The sequence below is a fragment of the Nanorana parkeri genome, unplaced genomic scaffold, assembly GCF_000935625.1.
Source record: "Nanorana parkeri isolate BGI_ZX_2015 unplaced genomic scaffold, ASM93562v1 scaffold442, whole genome shotgun sequence".
NCBI lineage: Eukaryota > Metazoa > Chordata > Amphibia > Anura > Dicroglossidae > Nanorana > Nanorana parkeri.
The window spans coordinates 928691-933370 of NW_017306710.1; the positions used below are offsets into that span (position 1 = coordinate 928691).

Here is a 4680-nt window from a genome sequence, read left to right on the forward strand (position 1 = left end):
TGTTTTAGAAAATTGTTTTTTTTTCTCTTTTTTTTTTTTTTTTTTTTTTTTTTTAGAAGAGTGGAGGATCTTCAGGCTTTTATCCAACAAGCATCCTTATCTTACTGTATTTCCAGACAGGGTTGTTATTAGGTCAGACCCTTTGTATTTGCATTTCACAGAACACAGCAAATTATTTTGCCCTCCTTTTGTGATGACGCAAAAGATCTGAGAGGAGGTTTTTCATACTCTGGATGTTAGGTATTGCCTTCTTAGATATGTAGAAGCTATGAGATCTTTCAGATAGTCTAGTCATTTTTAAAAAAATTTTTTTTATGTGAAAAAAGGTTTTCAGGCCTCAAGCGCTTCCATTGCTAGAAGGATTAGGCAGACCATTTTTTCATTTTTACAAGACAGAGGGTTTTGATTTGCCAGCGTCCGTTAGAGTGCATACTACTAGGTCTATGGCGACTTCCTGGGTAGAGAAGGCTGGGACAAAGCTGCAGAGCAGTGGTTTGGTCCAGACAGGACACTTATCAAACATTAGAGTCGAAGTCCTGTCCCAGGAAGAAATGCCAGAAATGTTCTACAGGTAATAGTCCCGCCCTAATGAGGTAGGCTTGTGTTTGGGGTACTTGTTTAGTCTTTCCGATTTGTCCTTGAAGATGATTGGGAAAATTCCTTGTTAAGCTGGCCATACACCTTACAATGATCTGCAGATTTTCTGTGGTCAGATGGAAAAGGTGCAACAGATTCCTCCATCTACACTTAACTGTGTGGATGGAGTAACCGCCACCTGGGCCAATCTGTTGCATTTTTTCCATCTGACCACAGAAAATCTGCACATAATTGTAAGGTGTATGGGCACCTTTAGACTTACCGGTACATCCCACCCTGGGCTGCTTTATCTCGTTTATTTTTTTAAATTTTTTTCTGGTTATGATTTCCTTTGTGCGCGGGTGGAGGTAGTCTACTTTTATTTCAACTGAGGGAAGAGGGGCTGGGAGTTTTTTGTTTTTTTTAACTGTTCACAATTTTGTTTCCTAAAGCAGAGCCAATCATCTTTCAGGTTGCTGTCGTGGAAGATTCCCAGAAATACCATCTTTGAAGACAAGAAGCACAGTTAATCTGCAGGGGACAGCATCAGGTATAGGGAAGTAATGAAGGGAATGTGAAAAGGGCCAAGTCAGCATATTTTTCTTTAAATATAAGAGGTTTCAGGTCTCATTTAGATAACTGTTGCCCACAACTAACAGATTCTGCTGGTAATCAGAACAGAGTTATAGTGGAACCCTAAAGCTTTTAATTATAATAGTATTATTATTATACAGGATTTATATAGCGCCAATAGTTTGCACAGCGCTTTACAATATAAGGAAGACATTACAATCACAGTACAATTCAAGACAAGATGGTAAGGAGGGCTCACAATCTAAAAGGCAGGGAGAAGTGATACATGAGTTGTTAGCTGTGTGGGGATGAATTGTTTGAGAACGTGTTATATATAATATAGCTTTTCAGGTAAGGGAATTCTTTAATCCTTTTGTAAAATCTATAGGTCATCTATCAAAAAAAAAGTGTCCTGGTGATATCAGAAATAAAATTAATTTAAGGTTTATTACTTAAGTCTATTTACAAGAAGTTATTTTGGGGGTCATATCTAGGTGTGTTACCTTTTAATGTCATGTATGAATTATGTCATAGGAGTTTGAAACCAATTTGCTGGTGACCTATTTTCCAAATGATAGAATTTGACGAGTGACGGCACATACTAGGATAGTTCTATTCCTCTACGTTACGTAACATGTAGCTTGGCTGTGTCAAATAGAGTTAGAGGCTTCAGCTTTTTACTAATACATCTGACTGTCAAAAATGTAAGGGGTAAGTCATGGCAGTAATCTTTAGCTAGTTTTTATATCTGCAGTGAGCATTATACTGTGCATGTGGAAAATGTAAACCATTGCTCAGCAACTAATAAGATGCAACTTAAATTGTGTGTACTAGTTATGTAAATTGTAGACATTAGTTGTAGTTCAGTGTACATATAATCAGAATTACATTAATAATATACTGTGTTTCATGAGTCATAAAATATGAATCAATGGAGATCAGTGCCAAATGGGTGTAAAGCCACCGATGCAGGTTGCATTTGTCCATTTCCTGTTTCTTTATGAATAAGGAAGCTATGTCAAAAGTGCTAATCTGACACCTATAGGCTAGAAAAGGAAACTGCAGTTTCCAAAAAGCATGGTGGAGGTCAGGATCAATGATGTCCTCAATGCTGAGAAATACAAGCAGATACTTATCCATCATGCCATTCCATCAGGGAGGTGTGTGATTGGCCCCAAATTTATGTGTAAAGAAGAACAAGGAGTCCTGGAAGTAATGGTTTGGCCCCCACAGAGTCCTGATCTCAATATCGTCAAGTCTGGGATTACATGAAGAGACAGAAAGATTTGACGCAGTCTACGTACACAGATCTGTGGTTAGTTCTCCAACATGTTTGGAATGTGTACAAGTGTACCTAGAAGAATTGATGCTGTTTTGAAGGCAGGGGGTGGTCACACCAAATATTAATTTGGATTTCACTTCTGTTTATTTACTTTCCATTTTGTTAATTGATAAATATAAACTAACACTTTTATTTCTGAAAACATTCTTACTTTACAGCATTTGTTCACACCTGCCTAAAACTTTTGCACAGTACTGTATGTGTATCCTTCTTCCATTCCACACCAATGACAGTTCATAACAATGGTTCATAAAATTCAGTGAGATATGATGTTAATGTGATACCCCAAAGACTATTGTAGCAAATTTCAGCTGGTGCTTTCCACCTCCACTGTGTTACCCTTCTAACAGAAAACTCATTGGAGCTAGTGTGACCTTGTAAGCATATACACAGCTCAAATAGCACTTTTAATATAGATTTCAACTTTAAATCCATTAGTCCACTACCAACTGAACAGCAAAACCACTTCTCCAATAACGTATTAATCCATGTTATGTCACAACCCCATCATGAACAGAGACATATTAAATACTCCTAAGGCAAAAATGTTTCATCAAATTAAAAATCAAGTGCACTTAAAAGGAGAACTATGGGGTCAGGGCTTTTCCCCATAGTTCTCCTTAGGGTAACGGGAGGACACAAACTAGCGTCCTCACATCACCCTAAGCTCAGTATACCGCGAGCTACAATTCGCGGTATACTGAGATGCCGCATCGGTTCCCGACATCGATGTCGAGATCCGCCCAGCTGCGTGAGTGACAGCTGGCAATAGGTTTGTGCTGCGTCCAGCACAAACAAATTGGCCCCCAAATAAATATATATACATACACAAAGGTAAATACTTCCAATCCCTGGTCTGTACCATCAGGCAAGTGTGTGGGTTCAACAAAACACTGGCCATGTTCATCTCCAGTTTTCAGGGATACTCTAGCTTTCATAGATGCTTTAGTGACACCAGTCTGATCTACACCTTCCCTCCTCTGCAACTCCTTTCTTGCCTGTGCTGCAGAATTGAGGTGGAAGGCTTTCCCGGGATTGGCATCACCCCATATTGACCCAGGAAGACATAGTACCCGGACCTTGTCAGATTCTGAATAAACGCTCCTGGTTCAGGCTGATTTTCTATCTCAAGGACCAGTTTACCACCCTAATTCTTGGCCACTGGCTTTAATGGCCTGCCTGTTGAAGCCCAGGTCCTGAGGAACAGGAGTCGTATCCCTATGCTTTTAAAAGAACCACTCAGTCTCCTGTCACAGATCAGAAGAGAGCGGTGGTGTGGCAGATACAGCCAGTGCTGTCACAGGAGGCCGGCCGGTGGGGCAGGGGAGGAGTCAGCTGCCAGATCTATCTCACCACCCTATCGAACCTCCTGTGACACGTCAGGAAGGAGAGCAGGTAGTGTTTGCACATAGTAAACATGCTCTGTCCTTAATTATGTCCTTAATTATGAATGAATGGGAAGTGATCTACATCACCTCTTGTTCATTCATGATTGTGGATATAGTAAACACAATGTTCTCATGTTATGATTGAACAGCAACACTCAGTATAGAGGATTCCTGTTCATTTATAACAGGGGCTGCAGAAAAAGAGATTGAGGACTCTTCTATTTTAAAAAGGAAATTTTAAGGTGTTTAGACCCCTAATATTTCCCCAATGGCCCTAATAAAAGTAAAGTAAAAAATAAAATATAAAAAATGTAAAAGCTTATAAAATATTTGTAAAAATGTGAAAGAAAAAAAAAACATTTTCGGTTTGACATTTTTTTTCATTTCGGTGCCCCTCTAATTTTTTTTAAAACTAATGTCATAACTGGTTGATTAGCAATGTGTGATTCTCTGATACAGGAAGAGGCTCTTCACTCCAAATTAACAACAACAAAGTATACCCCTTTCCCCCCCCCCCAACTTTGGCATGTATGGTGGTTACAGTAATTACACTTCATGTGTGGCATGCTAGTTCTGGTTCAGGGCCCTTTTATGTTCTTCCAGTTGTATTTCCTCTACTGCATGTGGTCTCTGCTATTCTAATGACACTGAAGTTCCTGTTTCCTAGAATCTTTTTTCAGAATCTATGTTTTGTGATCTGCAAAAAATGTGCAGGAGAAATCTGAATGGGGTGTGATGCCATAGTATACAGTAGGTGACTGGATATGCTGTGTACATAATTATCTTAGGGATTCTAAATGA

At 39.2% G+C, this 4680-nt stretch overlaps 1 long non-coding RNA gene across 1 annotated transcript in view; it reads right to left on the reverse strand.

Annotated features, from left to right (window-relative positions):
- The window catches only part of LOC108790067, a 23850-nt gene extending 21413 nt beyond the window's left edge, over positions 1-2437 (reverse strand). The window contains exon 1 of the long non-coding RNA XR_001941436.1: positions 2428-2437. This is a non-coding gene — a long non-coding RNA (uncharacterized LOC108790067). The remainder of the gene's footprint in view (positions 1-2427) is intronic.
- Positions 2438-4680: the final 2243 nt, after the last annotated feature.